This window comes from Lithobates pipiens, unplaced genomic scaffold, assembly GCF_037356315.1.
Source record: "Lithobates pipiens isolate NorthernLeopardFrog02 unplaced genomic scaffold, aLitPip1_a1.2 Scaffold_94, whole genome shotgun sequence".
Taxonomy (NCBI): domain Eukaryota; kingdom Metazoa; phylum Chordata; class Amphibia; order Anura; family Ranidae; genus Lithobates; species Lithobates pipiens.
Window position 1 is genome coordinate 2657996 of NW_027507917.1, and position 10181 is coordinate 2668176.

The 10181-nt window shown below is 54.4% G+C and overlaps 1 protein-coding gene across 1 annotated transcript in view; it reads right to left on the bottom strand.

Moving 5' to 3' along the window:
- The window catches only part of LOC143973751 (FHF complex subunit HOOK-interacting protein 1B-like), a 111153-nt gene extending 106211 nt beyond the window's left edge, over window positions 1-4942 (bottom strand). The window contains exon 1 of the mRNA XM_077474594.1: window positions 4882-4942. The gene's annotated coding sequence lies outside the window, so the exon portion shown is untranslated. The remainder of the gene's footprint in view (window positions 1-4881) is intronic.
- Window positions 4943-10181: the final 5239 nt, after the last annotated feature.

A 10181-nucleotide genomic window follows, 5' to 3' on the forward strand; every position in this document is an offset into this window, starting at 1 on the left:
ATCACATCTTCCAATCACACTCCCCCTCCAATCACACCCCCCCTCCAATCACAGCGCCCAATCACACCCCCCCTCCAATCACATCCTCCAATCACACCCCTCTCCAATCATATCCCCCCTCCAATCACATCGCCCAATCACACCCCACCCTCCAATCACACCCCCCTCCAATCACAGTGCCCAATCACACCCCCCCTCCAATCACACCCCCCTCCCAATCACATCCTCCAATCACACCCCCCCTCCAATCACATCCTCCAATCACATCCTCCAATCACATCCTCCAATCACATCCCCCCTCCAATCACACCCCCCCTCCAATCACACCCCCCTCCAATCACACCCCCCCTCCAATCACAGCGCCCAATCACACCCCCCTCCAATCACATCCCCCCTCCAATCACATCCTCCAATCACACCCCCCTCCAATCACACCCCCCCTCCAATCACACCCCCCCTCCAATCACACCCCCCTCCAATCACATCTTCCAATCACACCCCCCCTCCAATCACATCCTCCAATCACACCCCCCTCCAATCACAGTGCCCAATCACACCCCCCCCTCCAATCACACCCCCTCCAATCACATCCTCCAATCACACCCCCCTCTAATCACACCCCCCAATCACATCCTCCAATCACAGCACCCAATCACATCCCCCCTCCAATCACATCCCCCCTCCAATCACATCCTCCAATCAACATCCCCCCTCCAATCACATCCCCCTCCAATCACATCCCCCCTCCAATCACACCCCCCCTCCAATCACACCCCCCCTCCAATCACATCCCCCTCTCCAATCACATCCCCCTCTCCAATCACATCCCCCTCTCCAATCACATCCCCCTCTCCAATCACATCCCCTCTCCAATCACATCCCCCCCTCCAATCACACCCCCCCCTCCAATCACACCCCCCCTCCAATCACATCCCCCTCCAATCACATCCCCCCCCAATCACATCCCCCTCTCCAATCACATCCCCCTCCAATCACACCCCCCTCCAATCACATCCTCCAATCACACCCCACCCTCCAATCACACCCCCCTCCAATCACACCCCCCCTCCAATCACACCCCCCCTCCAATCACATCTTCCAATCACACTCCCCCTCCAATCACACCCCCCCCTCCAATCATATCTTCCAATCACACCCCCCTCCAATCACACCCCCCCCTCCAATCACATCCTCCAATCACAGCGCCCAATCACACCCCACCCTCCAATCACACCCCCCCTCCAATCACATCCTCCAATCACATCGCCCAATCACACCCCACCCTCCAATCACACCCCCCCTCCAATCACATCTTCCAATCACACCCCCCCTCCAATCACACCCCCACTCCAATCACAGCGCTCAATCACACCCCACCCTACAATTACATCCTCCAATCACACCCCACAATGACAGCGCCCCTCCTATCACATCCTCCATTCCACAATGCTGGGAGATTACTTGTAACTAGGGGGAGCTGTACAGGCTAGGAAGCACTATTGCTGCTGGTGGAGGGGGAGGACTAGAGATGTATACCGAGGGGGGAAGGAGAGATGTATACCGAGGGGGGGAGTGGAGATGTATACCGAGGGGGGGAGTGGAGATGTATACCGAGGGGGGGAGTGGAGATGTATACCGAGGGGGGGAGTGGAGATGTATACCGAGGGGGGGAGTGGAGATGTATACCGAGGGGGGGAGTGGAGATGTATACCGAGGGGGGGAGTGGAGATGTATACCGAGGGGGGGAGTGGAGATGTATACCGAGGGGGGGAGTGGAGATGTATACCGAGGGGGGGAGTGGAGATGTATACCGAGGGGGGGGGAGTGGAGATGTATACCGAGGGGGGGGGAGTGGAGATGTATACCGAGGGGGGGGGGAGTGGAGATGTATACCGAGGGGGGGGAGTGGAGATGTATACCGAGGGGGGGGGAGGGGAGATGTATACCGAGGGGGGGGGAGGGGGAGATGTATACCGAGGGGGGGGGAGGGGAGATGTATACCGAGGGGGGGGAGGGGAGATGTATACCGAGGGGGGGGAGGGGAGATGTATACCGAGGGGGGGGGAGGGGAGATGTATACCGAGGGGGGGGGGAGGGGAGATGTATACCGAGGGGGGGGAGGGGAGATGTATACCGAGGGGGGGGGAGGGGAGATGTATACCGAGGGGGGGGAGGGGAGATGTATACCGAGGGGGGGGGAGGGGAGATGTATACCGAGGGGGGGGGGAGGGGAGATGTATACCGAGGGGGGGGAGGGGAGATGTATACCGAGGGGGGGGGAGGGGAGATGTATACCGAGGGGGGGGGAGGGGGATATATACAGAGGGGGGAGGGGCGATGAATACAGAGGGGGAGGGGGGATGTATACAGGAGGGGGGAGGGGGGATGTATACAGGAGGGGGGAGGGGGGATGTATACAGGAGGGGGGAGGGGGGATGTATACAGGAGGGGGGAGGGGGATGTATACAGGAGGGGGGATGTATAGAGGGGGGAGGGGAGATGTATACAGAAGGGGGGAGGGGAGATGTATACAGAAGGGGGAGGGGAGATGTATACAGGAGGGGGGATGTATAGAGGGGGAGGGGAGATGTATACAGGAGGGGGAGGGGAGATGTATACAGGAGGGGGGATGTATACAGGAGGGGGGAGGGGGGATGTATACAGGAGGGGGAGGGGGGATGTATACAGGAGGGGGGAGGGGGATGTATACAGGAGGGGTTGGAGGGGGATGTATACAGGAGGGGAGGGGAGATGTATACAGGAGGGGGGATGTATACAGGAGGGGGAGGGGGATGTATACAGGAGGGGGGTGTATACAGGAGGGGGGATGTATAGAGGGGGGAGGGGAGATGTATACAGGAGGGGGAGGGGAGATGTATACAGGAGGGGGGAGATGTATACAGGAGGAGGGGAGATGTATACAGGAGGAGGGGAGATGTATAGAGGGGGGAGGGGAGATGTATAGAGGGGGGAGGGGAGGGGAGATTATACAGAGGGGAGATGTATACAGAGGGGGTGAGGGGAGATGTATGCAGAAGGGGGAGGGGAGATGTATGCAGAAGGGGGAGGGGAGATGTATGCAGAAGGGGGAGGGGAGATGTATGCAGAAGGGGGAGGGGAGATGGGGAGATGTATACAGGAGGGGGGAGGGGAGATGTATACAGGAGGGGGGAGGGGAGATGTATACAGGAGGGGGAGGGGGGGTGTATACAGGAGGGGGGATGTATACAGGAGGGGAGATGTATACAGAGGGGGGAGGGGAGATGTATACAGAAGGGGGGGATGTATACCGGAGGGGGGAGGGGGGATGTATACAGGAGGGGGGAGGGGGATGTATACAGGAGGGGGGGAGGGGGATGTATACAGGAGGGGGAGGGGGAGGGGGATGTATACAGGGGGGGGGGATGTATACAGAAGGGGGAGGGGAGATGTATACAGGAGGGGGGAGGGGGGATGTATACAGGAGGGGGGAGGGGAGATGTATACAGGAGGGGGGATGTATACAGGAGGGGGGAGGGGGGATGTATACAGGAGGGGGGAGGGGGGATGTATACAGGAGGGGGGATGTATACAGGAGGGGGGAGGGGGATGTATACAGGAGGGGGGATGTATAGAGGGGGGAGGGGAGATGTATACAGAAGGGGGAGGGGAGATGTATACAGAAGGGGGAGGGGAGATGTATACAGGAGGGGGGATGTATAGAGGGGGGAGGGGAGATGTATACAGGAGGGGGGAGGGGGATGTATACAGGAGGGGGGAGGGGGGATGTATACAGGAGGGGGGAGGGGGGATGTATACAGGAGGGGGGAGGGGGGATGTATACAGGAGGGGTTGGAGGGGGATGTATACAGGAGGGGGAGGGGAGATGTATACAGGAGGGGGGAGATGTATACAGGAGGAGGGGAGATGTATAGAGGGGGGAGGGGAGATGTATACAGGAGGGGGGAGGGGAGATGTATACAGAGGGGAGATGTATACAGAGGGGGTGAGGGGAGATGTATGCAGAAGGGGGAGGGGAGATGTATGCAGAAGGGGGAGGGGAGATGGGGAGATGTATACAGGAGGGGGGAGGGGAGATGTATGCAGAAGGGGGAGGGGAGATGTATGCAGAAGGGGGAGGGGAGATGGGGAGATGTATACAGGAGGGGGGAGGGGAGATGTATGCAGAAGGGGGAGGGGAGATGTATGCAGAAGGGGGAGGGGAGATGGGGAGATGTATACAGGAGGGGGGAGGGGAGATGTATACAGAAGGGGGAGGGGAGATGTATACAGAAGGGGGAGGGGAGATGTATACAGAAGGGGGAGGGGAGATGTATACAGAAGGGGGAGGGGAGATGTATACAGGAGGGGGGGGAGATTTCTTCTCACCTGCACACATAATAAATAATAATAATGATTGGGGTGTGGGTATATACTGGGGTGATGATTGGGGTGTGGGTATATACTGGGGTGATGATTGGGGTGTGGGTATATACTGGGGTGATGATTGGGGTGTGGGTATATACTGGGGTGATGATTGGGGTGTGGGTATATACTGGGGTGATGATTGGGGTGTGGGTATATACTGGGGTGATGATTGGGGTGTGGGTATATACTGGGGTGATGATTGGGGTGTGGGTATATACTGGGGTGATGATTGGGGTGTGGGTACATATTGGGGTGCGGGTACATGGAGGGTGTAATTGATGTATGGGGGGGGGGGGGTGAGGGGACCCCAGATGTACAGGTATGATGGGATCGGATAGGATATGAGCCGGGTATGGCGGTAGCGGGGGAGGGGGCGGTGTACAATGAGATGTATATACAGAAGGTGGTGGGGGAGGGGTGTATAGGATAATATGGGGGTACACCTCGGGGCGCTCCCCTCCCCCGCTCTCTCACCTGTCTCTTCGGCTCCCGGCCGCCATCTTTCTCCGCCGTGTTGCTGCACCTCTCAGGCCCCGCCCCCTTTTCCCGCTCGGAATGCCGGGAGATGTAGTCCGGGGGCACAACGTGGAGAGGGACGGTCCTTGGGCGACACCTTTCGGCAGGAAAGAGGACCTGCAACAAGCCGGAGCGCTCCGCTATCCCAGAATATCCCTGAAAGGTCATTGTCCTCCCATTCCCAATGTCCCTCACATTGTCCCTGGAAACATATATATATATATAATCCCAGTAATATATATATAATAATGTCCTTAAAAATGTCCTTGGCGTCTGAGGAGACGTTTTAACCCTTCGGGGATCTAATTGGCGGCTGATGTTTCATTAAAGAGAACCCGACACCGAAGAGTATATGGTCCTTTTTGTGATTCAAATAAAGTTTTAGAAAAAAAATTATAAAAAAAATAAAAGTATCCCCAAGAGCTTAGAAACCGCACAAAACCAAAAAATGGAGGCAGACATCAGCTCTATGTGTCCTAAAAGATCCGATTCCATACTTTGTTCTATTTCTCAGATGCATCGGGGGCAGGGCTCAAGTCCTGTGGGAACGCATGGGAACGGAGTTCCTGTACTTTTTCCACAACAGGAACTCCGTTCCCATTAGCAGCCGCGTCCTGCAAGACTTTGAAGTATGTGAGTTGTGTGGGAGGTGCTACACCAGCAGCCACCTGACCATTCAGGCATTGCCAGTAGGGGGCCCCATGACAGCTTCCGCTTCGATCTACCTGTCAGTCACAGCTAGCTGACGGGTAGATCAGGTCTAGGTCTAGCTGACGGGTAGATCAGGTTTAGGTCTAGCTGTGGGGTAGATCAGGTCTAGGTCTAGCTGACGGGTAGATCAGGTCTAGGTCTAGCTGATGGGTAGATCAGGTCTAGGTCTAGCTGACGGGTAGATCAGGTCTAGGTCTAGCTGATGGGTAGATCAGGTCTAGGTCTAGCTGAGGGGTAAATCAGGTCTAGGTCTAGCTGACGGGTAGAACAGGTCTAGGTCTAGCTGACGGGTAGATCAGGTTTAGGTCTAGCTGACGGGTAGATCAGGTCTAGGTCTAGCTGACGGGTAGATCAGGTCTAGGTCTAGCTGACGGGTAGATCAGGTTTAGGTCTAGCTGATGGGTAGATCAGGTCTAGGTCTAGCTGATGGGTAGATCAGGTCTAGGTCTAGCTGACGGGTAGATCAGGTCTAGGTCTAGCTGTGGGGTAGATCAGGTCTAGGTCTAGCTGTGGGGTAGATCAGGTCTAGGTCTAGCTGACGGGTAGATCAGGTTTAGGTCTAGCTGATGGGTAGATCAGGTCTAGGTCTAGCTGACGGGTAGATCAGGTTTAGGTCTAGCTGATGGGTAGATCAGGTCTAGGTCTAGCTGACGGGTAGATCAGGTCTAGGTCTAGCTGAGGGGTAAATCAGGTCTAGGTCTAGCTGACGGGTAGAACAGGTCTAGGTCTAGCTGGGAGGTAGATCAGGTTTAGGTCTAGCTGACGGGTAGATCAGGTCTAGGTCTAGCTGACGGGTAGATCATGTCTAGGTCTAGCTGGGAGGTAGATCAGGTTTAGGTATAGCTGATGGGTAGATCAGGTCTAGGTATAGCTGACGGGTAGATCAGGTCTAGGTCTAGCTGACGGGTAGATCAGGTTTAGGTCTAGCTGACGGGTAGATCAGGTCTAGGTCTAGCTGACGGGTAGATCAGGTCTAGGTCTAGCTGACGGGTAGATCAGGTTTAGGTCTAGCTGATGGGTAGATCAGGTCTAGGTCTAGCTGATGGGTAGATCAGGTCTAGGTCTAGCTGACGGGTAGATCAGGTCTAGGTCTAGCTGTGGGGTAGATCAGGTCTAGGTCTAGCTGTGGGGTAGATCAGGTCTAGGTCTAGCTGACGGGTAGATCAGGTTTAGGTCTAGCTGATGGGTAGATCAGGTCTAGGTCTAGCTGGGAGGTAGATCAGGTCTAGGTCTAGCTGAGGGGTAAATCAGGTCTAGGTCTAGCTGACGGGTAGAACAGGTCTAGGTCTAGCTGGGAGGTAGATCAGGTTTAGGTCTAGCTGACGGGTAGATCAGGTCTAGGTCTAGCTGACGGGTAGATCATGTCTAGGTCTAGCTGGGAGGTAGATCAGGTTTAGGTATAGCTGATGGGTAGATCAGGTCTAGGTATAGCTGACGGGTAGATCAGGTCTAGGTCTAGCTGACGGGTAGATCAGGTTTAGGTCTAGCTGACGGGTAGATCAGGTCTAGGTCTAGCTGACGGGTAGATCAGGTCTAGGTCTAGCTGACGGGTAGATCAGGTTTAGGTCTAGCTGATGGGTAGATCAGGTCTAGGTCTAGCTGATGGGTAGATCAGGTCTAGGTCTAGCTGACGGGTAGATCAGGTCTAGGTCTAGCTGTGGGGTAGATCAGGTCTAGGTCTAGCTGTGGGGTAGATCAGGTCTAGGTCTAGCTGACGGGTAGATCAGGTTTAGGTCTAGCTGATGGGTAGATCAGGTCTAGGTCTAGCTGACGGGTAGATCAGGTTTAGGTCTAGCTGATGGGTAGATCAGGTCTAGGTCTAGCTGATGGGTAGATCAGGTCTAGGTCTAGCTGAGGGGTAAATCAGGTCTAGGTCTAGCTGACGGGTAGAACAGGTCTAGGTCTAGCTGGGAGGTAGATCAGGTTTAGGTCTAGCTGACGGGTAGATCAGGTCTAGGTCTAGCTGACGGGTAGATCATGTCTAGGTCTAGCTGGGAGGTAGATCAGGTTTAGGTATAGCTGATGGGTAGATCAGGTCTAGGTATAGCTGACGGGTAGATCAGGTCTAGGTCTAGCTGACGGGTAGATCAGGTTTAGGTCTAGCTGACGGGTAGATCAGGTCTAGGTCTAGCTGACGGGTAGATCAGGTCTAGGTCTAGCTGACGGGTAGATCAGGTTTAGGTCTAGCTGATGGGTAGATCAGGTCTAGGTCTAGCTGATGGGTAGATCAGGTCTAGGTCTAGCTGACGGGTAGATCAGGTCTAGGTCTAGCTGTGGGGTAGATCAGGTCTAGGTCTAGCTGTGGGGTAGATCAGGTCTAGGTCTAGCTGACGGGTAGATCAGGTTTAGGTCTAGCTGATGGGTAGATCAGGTCTAGGTCTAGCTGACGGGTAGATCAGGTTTAGGTCTAGCTGATGGGTAGATCAGGTCTAGGTCTAGCTGATGGGTAGATCAGGTCTAGGTCTAGCTGAGGGGTAAATCAGGTCTAGGTCTAGCTGACGGGTAGAACAGGTCTAGGTCTAGCTGGGAGGTAGATCAGGTTTAGGTCTAGCTGACGGGTAGATCAGGTCTAGGTCTAGCTGACGGGTAGATCATGTCTAGGTCTAGCTGGGAGGTAGATCAGGTTTAGGTATAGCTGATGGGTAGATCAGGTCTAGGTATAGCTGACGGGTAGATCAGGTCTAGGTCTAGCTGACGGGTAGATCAGGTTTAGGTCTAGCTGACGGGTAGATCAGGTCTAGGTCTAGCTGACGGGTAGATCAGGTCTAGGTCTAGCTGACGGGTAGATCAGGTTTAGGTCTAGCTGATGGGTAGATCAGGTCTAGGTCTAGCTGATGGGTAGATCAGGTCTAGGTCTAGCTGACGGGTAGATCAGGTCTAGGTCTAGCTGTGGGGTAGATCAGGTCTAGGTCTAGCTGTGGGGTAGATCAGGTCTAGGTCTAGCTGACGGGTAGATCAGGTTTAGGTCTAGCTGATGGGTAGATCAGGTCTAGGTCTAGCTGACGGGTAGATCAGGTTTAGGTCTAGCTGATGGGTAGATCAGGTCTAGGTCTAGCTGATGGGTAGATCAGGTCTAGGTCTAGCTGAGGGGTAAATCAGGTCTAGGTCTAGCTGACGGGTAGAACAGGTCTAGGTCTAGCTGGGAGGTAGATCAGGTTTAGGTCTAGCTGACGGGTAGATCAGGTCTAGGTCTAGCTGACGGGTAGATCATGTCTAGGTCTAGCTGGGAGGTAGATCAGGTTTAGGTATAGCTGATGGGTAGATCAGGTCTAGGTATAGCTGACGGGTAGATCAGGTCTAGGTCTAGCTGACGGGTAGATCAGGTTTAGGTCTAGCTGACGGGTAGATCAGGTCTAGGTCTAGCTGACGGGTAGATCAGGTCTAGGTCTAGCTGACGGGTAGATCAGGTTTAGGTCTAGCTGATGGGTAGATCAGGTCTAGGTCTAGCTGATGGGTAGATCAGGTCTAGGTCTAGCTGACGGGTAGATCAGGTCTAGGTCTAGCTGTGGGGTAGATCAGGTCTAGGTCTAGCTGTGGGGTAGATCAGGTCTAGGTCTAGCTGACGGGTAGATCAGGTTTAGGTCTAGCTGATGGGTAGATCAGGTCTAGGTCTAGCTGACGGGTAGATCAGGTTTAGGTCTAGCTGATGGGTAGATCAGGTCTAGGTCTAGCTGATGGGTAGATCAGGTCTAGGTCTAGCTGAGGGGTAAATCAGGTCTAGGTCTAGCTGACGGGTAGAACAGGTCTAGGTCTAGCTGGGAGGTAGATCAGGTTTAGGTCTAGCTGACGGGTAGATCAGGTCTAGGTCTAGCTGACGGGTAGATCATGTCTAGGTCTAGCTGGGAGGTAGATCAGGTTTAGGTATAGCTGATGGGTAGATCAGGTCTAGGTATAGCTGACGGGTAGATCAGGTCTAGGTCTAGCTGACGGGTAGATCAGGTTTAGGTCTAGCTGACGGGTAGATCAGGTCTAGGTCTAGCTGACGGGTAGATCAGGTCTAGGTCTAGCTGACGGGTAGATCAGGTTTAGGTCTAGCTGATGGGTAGATCAGGTCTAGGTCTAGCTGATGGGTAGATCAGGTCTAGGTCTAGCTGACGGGTAGATCAGGTCTAGGTCTAGCTGTGGGGTAGATCAGGTCTAGGTCTAGCTGTGGGGTAGATCAGGTCTAGGTCTAGCTGACGGGTAGATCAGGTTTAGGTCTAGCTGATGGGTAGATCAGGTCTAGGTCTAGCTGACGGGTAGATCAGGTTTAGGTCTAGCTGATGGGTAGATCAGGTCTAGGTCTAGCTGATGGGTAGATCAGGTCTAGGTCTAGCTGAGGGGTAAATCAGGTCTAGGTCTAGCTGACGGGTAGAACAGGTCTAGGTCTAGCTGGGAGGTAGATCAGGTTTAGGTCTAGCTGACGGGTAGATCAGGTCTAGGTCTAGCTGACGGGTAGATCATGTCTAGGTCTAGCTGGGAGGTAGATCAGGTTTAGGTATAGCTGATGGGTAGATCAGGTCTAGGTATAGCTGACGGGTAGATCAGGTCTAGGTCTAGCTGACGGG